The following is a 13,456-nucleotide window of genomic DNA, read 5'->3' as shown; positions in this document are numbered from 1 at the left end:
CATGATCTGCAAGAAAACCATGACTAATATAACTTCCTTTGCTCTGTGCTGTTGGCCCTGCGTACTTGCCACTAGCTAATGGGAACAAAAAGGTAATTAATTCACTCAGGTACCATTATCGCTGCTATGAAAAGAAAAAAGTCTATTGTTCATATTTTTAGAAGCTTTAAAATTAACCTTTATGGGAAAGAAAATCTGCCTTTGGATACAAAGATAACATCACATTTCTCTAGTTTTCATCTATGGCCTGATTTTAATCAGCAAGCATTTACCAAACACCTATTGTGTATGCAGACTTATGCATAAAAAGAATCAACTTTGAAGAAATTATAAGGAAGACTCTTTTCTGATATGGATGGGAAATAGATCATTGTCCATAAGTTATTTTTAAATAATTAAAATTTATCCTTTGGATCCCAAAACTTCAGAAAATAATGCAGCCTTTTGTTCTGCAAAATTTCTACAAAAAACATTTTCTCAGCTATTTAAATTGGGTATACATGCAATTAGATAAACCTCCTTTTTAATATGCATATCAATTACATGATAGGCTATGATACATTAATTCTCTTGGGGATCATCATGCTTTTTGCCTTCATGTTATATATCCCACAAGATATGAATACTACTGGAAATGTTGAGTCTTTTATACATCTATATGTATTTTGTTTAAAGACCACCAGTCACCCACGCACATATACACTCATTCAGATACACACTATTTGATTAGCCAAAGTCTCTGTGAATGTTTGTGTCCCTGCCTTCAGCCCCACATTCTGAATTGCTGCTCCTTATCTTCTAAGTTCTAAGAAAAAGTCATGGTAGTTCATCTGCAAATATAATTGCCAACAATTCCTCCCATTAATAGGTGGATCTACTTGAATCTGGATCAGCTTTATGACTTTCTTTGACCAAAAGAATGCTTCAGAGGTGATGCTATGCTGGTTCTGGGCCTAGCCCTTAATAGGTCTGACAGTTTCACTTCCACTCTAAAAACCCAACCTCCATGCTGTAAAGCACCTCAGAACAAACTACTAAATAATGAGAGGCCCAGGACAAGAGTCAGGCCTCAGAAGATGAAAGGCTGTCTTGGACACTGCAGCCCCATCCCTGATCCCCCTGTTAAATGCAGCCACTTGAGTGACCTTAGCCTATACCATGTAAGGCAGAACCAACCAGCTGAGTCCAGTAAACCCACAGATTCATTGAAAATAACTAGCTGTTGTTGATTTTAGCCACTAGATTTTTGGTTGGTATGAAATATTTTGGAATCACATATAATGAGAATGAAGGAGCTCTAAACATGCAAGGTTGTGTATATAGTGACTCGTCACTTCTATGAACTAAATACATCAGATTTAATAATAAACTCTGGCATCTATTCATAATGGTCAAAAAACTAATTTTTTTACCCTTCTAATTATGGCTGTATTCTATAAAGTTGGTATTGCTAGATAAATGGGGAACTGTTGGAAGGGGGAGAGAGAGTCCGTTTTCAAAAGGTATCTAAGGAAAAGATGTAAAGGCAGACCTGAACATGCTATGATGCAAGATGGGAAGATGAGACTGATTGAAACCAATGAAGGTCATGTTAGAAACCAGGAATACCATGAGGTAGGGAGAATGGGTGGTGGGTGGCAGGTGGCAAATAACAAATGAGCTTAAGAACTTTGTGAGATGTGCTTTTGAAACAGAATGTCAATTTTAAACATAAATTGGATAATATAAGAATAGTTGTTATCTTTGGCTAGAACTAACTGGAAGTTTACAGTTTGGCCTATAATTTTATAAACTCTCAAAAAGCTAATAAATTAGTAGAAGTATAAAGTAGGCATAATCATTTATTCAACCAGTATTTGTTGAGCGCTTGTTCTAGCTGACAGACACATGTCAGTGAGGACACAGCCAGACAACCACGCCTTCATCAAGACTTCACCCTTTCTAAAGGAGGTAGATAATAAACCGAATAAGCAGATAATTCATTGTAGATTAGACAAGAACTATGGGGAAAAAAAAACAGCACAGAGATAGGTAATCAGAAATGCTGTGAGAAAGTTGTGATTTTAAGTAGGGTGGTCAAGGAAGATCTCATGTAGAAAGTGGCACTGAAGCAAAAACTTGAAGAAGGAATGAACCAATCATGGGAAAAGAGGTGGGGGAGTGGAGCGTGCATGGCCAAGGATAGCCACTGAGAAGGTTATGAAGAGGGAGAAAGCCTCGCATGTGTGAGGCACAAGGGAGACAGTGTGGCTGGAGTAAAATGGGTGAGAGGGCAAGAATAAGAGGAGAGATCAGCATAGTGATAGAGGAAAGTCCCTCAGGGCCATCCAAAGCACTTTGGCTTTCACTCATAATGACCAGTTTTGTAAATATATCATTCCAGCTGTGACATGTTGAGAATCAAATAGAGAAGAAAAAGGAACAGGTTATTTACTTGATCTAGTGGAGAACTAATAGTGACTTAAATCAGGGTGGTACACATGCAAACATGCACCAAACATGCACACACACACACACACACACAAATATTTAGATCTATAAAGAACTTTGGAGAAGAATGAGTCACAGAATCACAAATATGGCATTGAAATTTCTTTCTAACCCTGAGGCTTTTGGACCCTGACTAGGTGCTAACAAGGCAAGACTCTAGGGGATTTAATAAAATTTCCAGAGACATTCTAAGAATGGCTAGGATGTTCACCACAACATCCTAGCCATTCTTAGGATGTCTCCTGAAATTTTATCACCAGAATTTTAGTATCTTTTTTTTTTTTTTTTTTTTTTTGAGACAGTCTCGCTCTCTCGCCAGTCTGGAGTGCAGTGGCGTGATCTCGGCTCACTGCAAGCTCTGCCTCCCGGGTTCACGCCATTCTCCTGCCTCAGCCTCCCGAGTAGCTGAAACTACAGGTGCCCGCCACCACGCCCGGCTAATTTTTTGTATTTTTAGTAGAGACAGGGTTTCACCGTGTTAGCCAGGATGGTCTCGATTTCCTGACCTCGTTATCCGCCTGCCTCGACCTCCCAAAGTGCCAGCATTACAGGCGAGAGTGAGCCACTGCGACCGGCCATTTCAGGTTTGTTTTTTTTTTTTTTTTTTTTGAGATGGAGTCTGGCTCTGTCGCCCAGGCTGGAGTGCAGTGGAGCGATCTCAGCTCACTGCAAGCTCCGCCTCCCGGGTCCACACCATTCTCCTGCCTCAGCCTCCCGAGTAGCTGGGACTACAGGTGCCCGCCACCACGCCCGGGTAATTTTTTGTATTTTTAGTAGAGACGGGGTTTCGCTGTGTTAGCCAGGATGGTCTCCATCTCCTGACCTCGTGATCTGCCTGCCTTGGCCTCCCAAAGTGCTGGGATTACAGGTGTAAGCCACTGCGCCCGGCCTTCAGTATCTTTTTTTAAGGAGTCCATTTCTATTTAAACATGAACTACCCCTGGGACTTGAACTCTATGAATAATTATCATACATTTGTTTGAATGAAGAAATTGAGGAGAAAAAGAATGGTTTTAGGTAAAAGAGGATTAGACTTGCGCTACACATTCACCAGAAGAAATGCTTTATGTGGAAACTAAAGGAAAACTGATTATCAAAGAAAAAAAAAACAGGCAATTGATAAATACAATAGCCTTTGATGGAGGCTAGGGTTTTTGCGAAGAAGGCTCTTCATTTTGGTCCAAAGTGCCATGAAGGGGAGATAAGCAGCAGGATCTGTGAGAGGAAAAGCTTCCTGTTGTGCCATGTATTCCTTCTCTACAACTTCCAGGTCTGCAGTAAACTCAGGAAATCCTTACAGTGAGGGGTGTGTGTGTGTGTGTGTGTGTGTGTTGTGTGAACACAAAGAGGCTGATAAAACAGACAGCACGGTGAGCAGGGATAAAACCGTATAAGAGGCTATGGAGGCAAATAGCAGAGGCACCGAAACCAGATTGAGAAATGAGGGAACATTTAACAGAATGAGAGACCTCTAAGCTGAGAGCAAAAGAATGAGTAGACATTATTAAATTGAAGGTAGTGATGATGGGAGGGTGTGTAACATTCCAAATAAGGGCAGTGTCATGTGCAAAGATCTTCAGGTGAAAAAAAGGAGAACAGGCTCTTTCAAAGAAATCAGAAAGTGGCTCGCTGTATTGGAGAATGGGCCCAGGGTGTGGGCCCGAAAGCAGTGGAGGAAACTTTATACTAGATTGAGCATTGAGGCAAAAGTCTTAAGAGCCATCAAAAAGTTTTAAGAAAGGAACTGATCAATTTTTACATTAGACAACTTCCTATGTCTTCTGTGAGCAGAGAATCCACTTAAGGTACTTTATAATAGCCAGGAGAATAATGATGGTGGCCTAGATAGTGAAGACTTTTTTTCAAGTAAAGATATTTAGAAGTACTTAAGAGTTAAAGTAGATAGAACATCCTGACTGACCACATATGTCAGTGAGGTAAGGGAGGGAAGCAGAGATGGTGGCTAAGTAAGTGTGTGTGTGTGTGTGTGTGTGTGTGTGTGTGGAGCAAATTTGGGGTTTTAAAGATTAAGCACTACACAGTGGAAAGAGCACAACACTTCTTGTCAGAAAACCTAGATTCTATTCTACTGAGGCTATGGAAACTTCCTCTGTTCCAGTGGTCAAGAGACCTTCCTCCATGTAAGGTGCAACATGTATTGATCTTGGAAAAACAGGAGACTCCAGCTTGAATGTGGGAGCCAGGCGGGTGCTGCAGACAGAAGGAACATCCCTCTCTGACGTCTGGCAGGGGGCCACATAATGCACTGATTCCATTTGGCAGAAGCAAAGTAGTTAATGAAAACTCCTCTTTCAAGATGTGACATGTTCCGCGTGAGCTGTCAGAAGGAAAGTTTACATAATGAAGAGTACTGGCATGGATCAAAGCCATCTGGAGTAGCCCAGTTCCCCTTTGGGCATCTTGTGACTGGGGAGTCCTTATGAGAGAAAAGCAGAAAGATGAATTCTGGTTCTGTGAACAGTCAGCCAAGGAGATTAGCTCATGGCACTAAAAAGATTGAGATTAGAGGTTTGATTTTTAGAGGATCAATGAATGTAATGTTGCATACTGACTACTTCTTGGATACAGGACCATCTAGAATTCATTTACTCTACTTCTAAGAATAGCCCCCTATTTCAAGTTGTCCTGTCATTCATTCCATAGTTCAGGTGGTGTAGACTCACAGGTGGCACTCCATTGCTCAAGCCTCCACGTTGCTTCTTGGGTGACCCTGTGAAATGTGTGATCCCAAACGGAGAAAACACCTTTTCTGGGGTTGTGAGGACCAAGATGCACCCTCCGCCACACACACACACATTCTAGATTTCAATATGGAATGATGTAATTCTAGCTAACTCACTTCTCTGACCGCTCTGACAGAGGGAACTCACAAAGCCAGTGATGACTTGAGAATAGAGACCAGGTTTCCTTACTGCCAGTCTTGTACTCTTCCCACTTGTACTCTTTCCACTGTGTGGAAAGAGTACTTACTCTTTAAGATATAGAATGCTCTTTTAAAAGTATGAGTTGAGTCACTAAAAGAGGAGATGTCTTTTTTGATAACAGAACCAATCCAAAGACAGAGGAAATGAGTGATGATTCATTATTTCATCATTTGAACCTTGAATCCAGTGCTGTCTTTGGGCTTTTTAGTTATAGAAGCCAATATATTCCTTTGATTTTTAGATCACCATGAGTTAAGTTTTGGTTACTTGTGAAACAAAGATTCTTAATTGATACACAGACTTTTTTCTCTCTATATTCAAAAGATTCTCTTAAACCTAGTTTCTGGTTTTATAATCACATTACATTGAGTAGTAAAGAAGGAGGAGAGGAGGAAGTACTCCCTCTTTATTCTATCAAAATGAATTGCCTATCCCCTGACTTCAAGTTCTATCCACACATTATCCAATAACTGATGGCAAAACAGAGGTGGTCCCAGGGTCTCTGTAAGTAAGAGGCAGATAATGTCCCACATGTCGTACTTTCTCATGTGGCTGTTATAAGTATGAAATGACAACATGCTTATGAATGAATTTTGTCAAGTCTAAAGTCTAGTAGAACTATATCGTATTATGATTAGTTCAAAATATATGCTCTGGTGATAGCAATTTAGTATCACATAGAGTTATGAAAACAACCTGCCAAGACAGTAAATATACATAGTTAGTGCTGGACTAGGCAAGATGAAAAGGTTAAGCAGTCATTCAAGTCAGTGTTAGTCATTAGAGGTCACTAATTAGTATATCTGTAATACATATTGCTAGTTAACTGAAAAGTTGCATTTCTGTAGAACAAAGCACATGACATTTTGCATTTTAAAAAAATCATTTGAAAGTAATTCTCTTGGCTCTAGAACCCAAACTAATGTACCATGACTCTATAGGCAAAAAAACAAAAAAGTATATAAACAGAAACCTGTATTATAAATTCAAGTTCTTGACAATTTTTAAAATCAATGAAGCTGACAAAAATTACTGCTGAAAAACACAGCAATTTGCCAGCACCCCAACCAGGGGCATTTCATCTGCGTAATCACTTGTATCTCACACCATATATCACTAATCTGTGGAGTCTGAATGTCTATACATTTAGAGAAGAAACTCCAAATCAAGGATTGACAGCTTTAAAAATAGTCAAGTTATTTTAGGTCCATTTCCTATTCAGTTCTTTACTTTCCCATATTTTCTTTCAAAAGCTTTCAAAAAGTAAATGTCTCCAGACCTCATAAGTTAGCTTCCTTCCAGCAATATCATAAAAGAAATTTTAAAAAAGTTTTTAATCCTACTTTTAATCATTTTTGATTGATTACAGATATAACATTTATATATATATATATACACTTGCCATCATTACCTTTTTTTTTTTTTTTTTTTTTTTGAGATGGAAGACTCACTCTGTCACCCAGGCTGGAGTACAGTGGTGGAATCTTGGCTCACTGCAACCTCTGCCTCAAGTGATCCTTCTGCCTCAGCCTCCCAAGTAGCTGGGACTACAGGCTCATGCCACCATGCCCGGCTAATTGTTTTGTATTTTTAGTAGAGAAAGGGCTTTGCTCTGTTGGCGAGGCTGATCTTGAACTTCTGACCTCAAGTGATCTGCCCGCCTTGGCCTTTCAAGGTGCTAAGATTACAGGCGTGAGCCACCATGCTCAGCCCATTACCATTTGTAAGTGTACAGTTAGGTGATAATAATTATATTTATATTCTTTTCCCCTTCATATCCCTTCTTCTCAACCCTTCCTGGCCTCTGGGAACCACCAATCTGCTCTCTATCTTCATGAGGTCCACTTTTTAAACTCCTACATATGAGTGAGAACATGCACAATGTGTCTTTCTGTGCTTGGCTTATTTCACTTAACGTGATAACCTCCAGTTCTATCTATGTTGCTGCACATGGCAGGATTTAGTTCTTTTTATGACAATATTCCATTGTCTACACATTACACATTTTCTTTATACATTCATCCACTGATTCAACATTTAGGTTGGTTCCATTTCTTGGTTATTGTGAATAAAACTACAATAAACATGAGAGTGTAGATATCTCTTCAATGTGTTGATTTCCTTTATTTTAGTTATATACCTAGTAGTGGAAGTACTGGATCGTATGGTAGGTCTATTTTTAGTTTTTTGAGGAACCTCCATAGTGGCTGTACTAACTCACATTCCCACTAACACTGTACAGGTTTCCCCATCTCCACATCCTTGATAGCATCTGCTATTGCTATTTTTTATATACAAGCTATTTTAACTTGGATAAGATGATATCTCATTGTGCTTTTTTTTATTTCTCTGATGATTAGTGATGTTGAGCGTTTTTTTGTATACCTATTGGCCATTTGTCTTTTGAGAATTGTCTATTCAGACATTTTGTACATTTTAATTGGTTTTGTTTTTTTTTGTTTTGTTTTGTTTTGCTATTGAGTTATTTGAGCTCCGTATATATTCTGGTTATTAATCCCTTGTCAGATGCATACTTTGCAAATATTTTCTCTCATTCTGCGGGTTGTTTCTTCACTTTGTTTATTGTTTTCTTTGCTGATCAGAAGCTTTGTAGCTTGATGTAATCCCATTTGCCTATTTTTGTTTTGGTTGCCTGTGCTTTTGATGTCTTGCACAAAAAAAAAGTCTTTGCCTACACCAATGTCCTGGACCATTTCCTGAATGTTTTCTTCTAGTAGCTTCAGGTCTTAGACTTAAGTCTTTAATTCATTTTGATTTTTGTGTGTGGTGAGAAATAGGGGTCTAGTTTCATTCTTCTGCAAATAGTTATTCAGTTTTCCCAGCACCATTTATTTCAAACCATCCTTTCCCTGTGCTGTGCTCTTGGTGCCTTCAAAGATGAGTTGGCTGTAAATGCATGGATTTATATCTGGGCTCTTTATTCTATTCCATTGTCCATGTATCTGTTTTTATGCCAGTACCATGCTGTTTTGGTTACTATAGCTTTGTAGAAAAATTTGAAATCAGGTAGAGTGATTCCTCCAGCTTTGTTCTTTTTGCTCATGATTGTTTTACCTATTAGGAATCTTTTGTGGTTCGATATAAATTATAGGATTTTTTTTCTATTTCTTTGAAGAATGTTATTGGTATTTTGATAGCGATTGCATTGAATCTGTACATTGCTTTGGGTAGTGTTGTCATTTTAACAATATTAATTCTTCTAATCTGTGAGCATGGGATAGCTTATTTGTGTCTTCTTCAATTTCTTTCATCAGAGCTCTATAGTTGTCCACGTGTAGATCTTTCACTTCTTTGATTAGATTAACACCCAGTATTTTCTGGGTTTTATAGCTATTGTAACTGGAATTTTTTTCTTGATGTCTTCTTCAGACTGTGTTGGTATAAATAAATGCTATAGACATCTAAATGTGGATTTTGTGTCCTAAACTGTACTGAATTTGTTTGTCAGTTCTAAGAGTTCTTTTGTAGAGTCCTTAGATTGTTCTAGGTATGAGATCATGTCCTCTGCAAACAAGCCTAATTTGACAAATTCTTTTCCAATCTGAATGCCCTTTCTTTCTCTTGCCTATTTGCTCTGGCCAATATTTAATTTATATTAAGTTTATTAAACTGCTTATAAGCAAGAACCTTGCCTAACTTAACTTTTTGTTCCATGGTAGGCACTGATATTTTCAAATCAAATTACATAATACAGTTGACAAATGATCAAACGTGATGATAGATGCTGTGAGGTGCTCCAGCACTTAGGCTCTATGAAGAAAGATTCATTAGGAAGTGACTCCTGTAATGCAAAACAGGGATTGGTGCATGCCTCGGGAGATAACATGGTGCTCTCCATGGTACTGGCCCACACACAGCCTGAGTTTTGCATGATGTGGCTATTGCTGCTCCTTCAACTTTCTTTCCTACACAATACAATTCACTCAGCAAGCTCCACTTTCTGTCAGTTCTTCAAGCATACCAACCCAGTTCCTTTATTGGGGACTTCTTCCTTTTGTTCCCCAATATTCTTTCTATTGCTGTTTTTTTCTCACCTCTCAGATCTCAAATGGGGTGACAGGTTGTACCTGAACACCCCATAAAGTACACCCTTTCCCATTTTCCTCTAAGGACCTCATTTATTTCACAGCACCTAAGATAATCCCTATTTCTTTAAAAGGACACTAATTAATTGTCTACCACTCCTTCTAAATCTATGCTATGCAATTCAGTAGCCACTAGCTACATGTGTCTATTTACATTTTAATTAATTAAAATTACATAAAATTAAATTTTCAGTTCCTCAGTCACACCAGCCACACTTCAAGTGCTCAATAGCCACAAGTCGCACGCAGGTACATATTTAACAAAACAGATACGGCACATTTTCATCATTGTAAAAAGTTCTATTGGATAATGCTGATCTAGAATATAAGTTCCTCCAGCACAGGTGACAAAGCCTGGAATATATTACGTGCTCAAATGTTTGTTAAATAAATGTATCAATGAGTGAATAAAAAATAATAAAAGAAAAACTGAATGACTACTAGTGGGGGAAATGATTAATTAAGACCAATAATTAAAATGAATGGTTGGGGTAGGTCATTTGGGAGGGTTCAAGCCCCAGGACTGAGGCAGGGTTGTCACAGACATTACAAATGTGACTCTTGGTTGTTGACTGATTCTCTCCCCACATTAGACTATAAGCTCCCTGGGAGCAGGGACTTTTGCTTGCTCACTGCTGTATTTCCAACACTGAGAACAAAGCCTATCTATGGTAAGGAGATACAAACCGTCTTGTCCCTTTTCATATAATTACTTTCACATATAAAAATGAAATGACAACTTTATTTCTAAAGAAGGTTGCATCCATTTTTCAAATATTTCATCCATATCATTGTCCTTCATATTGCTTCTTCCAAATCTTATTTGTCAATTCTCACTTTTTAAAATGTATAAATCTCTCAATGGTCTTGTGTAAACTACCTGACACCTACTTGAAAGCAGACAAGGGAATTCTCCCACTTTCAAGGTCATTTCCCCACTCCCCAGAATCAGCTGCCTCTTCGGGGCATGGCCTGTGCTCAGCCTCTCCTCTTTCTACTCCCATCAATTTGTGGGTACCTACTCTCAATTCTGACAAATACTGCCACTCCTAAGCTAAGCATCTAATAGCCACAAATGGGTTAAAGTGATTCCTCTGCCAAGGTAATTTGGATCCTTATAGAATTTCTTGGAGTTGTCTTAACACTGAATCTTACTCATCTCAAGGCTCAGCTTAAACCCCTTCTCCTTCATAAAACCCTCCCTTACCCCCAGAAGTAAATGCAAACATACTTTTGACTTTAGCCTACACACATTTGAAGTCAGTCATTTACTTGCAGTCAAATGATGCCAACATGCAGCACTCCTCAGCCCCTCTACAACAAAGTGACTTCTTTATCCTCTCACCTCCCATAGCAATTTATCTATTCCTCTCCTGTGACACACATTACTGTCTATCTTGTATTGTACTGATTTATATCCAGGCCTTATCTCCATAAGAGAGCAAATCATCTTTATATATCCAGACTTACACAGAATAGGTATTCAATAAATGATTTTCAACTAAGTGAGATAGAGAGACTCGTGTTTGGCCCAGGGTTTGGATTTTACATATTTGCCTAATAATTTCTGCATGAAGCCTTTGTCAGAAATGGAGAGGAGAAAGAATTTCTGGGCCCTAGGACCTATGAAGAGAAAATAACAAACCATATATGAATACATAGGGATTTAATATAACATGATCTAAAAAATATCAAAAGCTGCCCTAAATTTTTACCCCTATTGACACATCATGCTAAGGCAGTAGCTAAGGAGGTAGGAAAGGCCACTTTCTGGAAAACTGATGTATTTTTTATTGTTTGATTAGATAACAGGTGAGAATAAAAATATTAATAATGTGATTAATAGGCTATTAGCATGATACCCATAAATGTAAGACCATCATGAGAAAGGTAGAAAAGCCATCAATGGCAGATGCTTTATAAGGTAAATACTGTCTTACCAAATAATGGTGTAGACCCTGTGTTTTCTCTGATGTCCCTTCTCCTCTAGGTTATGACCCACCTGCACATTTCTGGTAATGGTACTCCAAATTCCAGCATTTGACACACATATCTTTGAGTTAAAGCTTTTCATTTCTAAGAAGACTGACATAAATTTAAAATCCTCTTAAAGTGTTAACATTCCAAGGGTAACGCATGAATATATGAGTATAATCATATATATATATATATTTAAAAAGCTCTCGCCTAGGAAATTTAGAACTGGCCCCAATACTATTTGTCAGTGGGCCTCTAGTAAGTTCTGTGTGTCTGTTTGATTATGTGCAAACATAGCAATGTATACACAATCACACACAGACACATGTATGTACATACATGTGCTTATATATACATCTACTTATGCAGATTTAACATACATAATGAAAAGCCTACAGAGCACTATTTCTTTTCACAGAAAATTAGAATGTATTAGCAACTCATAAGAACAACTGATTCATATTTTCTGTTTTACATATGAAAAAACACGACCCAAAGTGGTGATATCATTTCCTTGAAAAAAAAAAAGATATTCATTCTATTTTCTCCTAGTGTAATTTTTCTATGGAGAATCAACCCAATTCTAAATCATTATGTTCAGGAGAGATCACCCCCATTCTTAACTCTAAGGATAAGCAGGTAGCCAAGGAACAGAAATACACAGCATATAGCCCTGGAACACCATATAATACATCAGCCACAAACAGCCATAATAACTATAGAGGTGATTACTGAGTGATCTCTTTCCTGACAAGAAGCAAGAAAACTCGGCTATTTCATCCTCAGTGGCTGTAGTGATTGGTTTGGGAATGGTCACAAGAGACAAGTCAAGCCAACGTGCAGTACTAAGGTCTTCGGAGGTCTTATTAAAGAAAGGAAATGTCTCCTTCTTTGGAGGCTTGTTGAACTATAAAGAGACAGAGAGAGAAATCCTAAATTCATTGGGTGCTCCCATGTAGAATCTGAGATTAACACCAAAGGAGAGGAAAGAAGAGCTGAAGAGATGGTGAAATAAGTTTCTTGTAATAGTTCTTGGGATGCTGATCCAGCTATACCTGGAGCCAGCCAGAATCAGTCTTAGATATATGAACTAAACCCCCTCTTTTTGCTAAAGCCAGTGTGATTTGGGTTCTGTTACTTGAAAACCAGTAAGTCTTGAGTAATAACTAAGTTTACCTAGGAAAAAAGTGGCAGGCCAAGATTCAAATCCAACAATGTCTTCTAACTTAAAATTTAATTATCTTTTCCATCGCATCAGTGGTCTCATTTGCAGGGAAGAATGAGACTTAGGTAATGGAATAACTTAGAATAACATTTCCAACATATACATTTGCCCTCTATAGTCCCCTGCCCCCCAGGGAAACCAGAATGAAGAGAGGCTGGGGGTTGACAGTAAAAGGGAAATAAAGTTGAGAATATAAGCAAATTTATTTCAAGAAAGTTTCCTTGAGTGATTGATTCATTCCTAGCTCTAAAACAACTTTACAGTCTTATACTGCTTTGTTACATTGAGTGCCAAGAACTCAATTATGGTGTAGAAGTGAGATTCCAATGTAAAGCAGTGCCTTACACTTTATGAAACAAATAACTGGTTTCTGAGCTAGTAACAATGAACAATAAAGTAGAAAAATTTTCTTCTCTAAAGTAAATGATTGACTTCACTGGGTCCCTAGAATAAAATTAATTCTTAGAAGTACAGGAAGTAAGTGCATAGCAATTATGCTTTTGAAGAGGGAAATTCACGAATGACTACTGGAGGGCCACTGTGTCTTCTTACAAACAGAAACGACAATATCCTCAAAGATGTAGAAAAAACAAAGTACCGAGTCTGTCAGCTTCTGTGCAAATGTCATGTTCTTTGGAATGTTTACATAATTTTGCATGAATTTTAATAACACAGGCTATTTTGTTAATAAGTGTCAGGCATAATAAAGAGAA

The 13,456-nt window shown here is 38.1% G+C and overlaps 1 long non-coding RNA gene across 1 annotated transcript in view; it reads right to left on the bottom strand.

Moving 5' to 3' along the window:
- Positions 1-13,456, bottom strand: part of LOC134810119 (uncharacterized) — a 354,765-nt gene that overhangs the window by 172,780 nt on the left and 168,529 nt on the right. The window lies entirely within an intron of this gene.

The sequence above is a fragment of the Pan troglodytes genome, chromosome 4 (genome assembly GCF_028858775.2).
Source record: "Pan troglodytes isolate AG18354 chromosome 4, NHGRI_mPanTro3-v2.0_pri, whole genome shotgun sequence".
Classification (NCBI taxonomy): Eukaryota; Metazoa; Chordata; class Mammalia; order Primates; family Hominidae; genus Pan; species Pan troglodytes.
The sequence above is the reverse complement of the archived record's forward strand: the minus strand, read 5'-3'. Positions and strand labels throughout refer to the sequence as shown.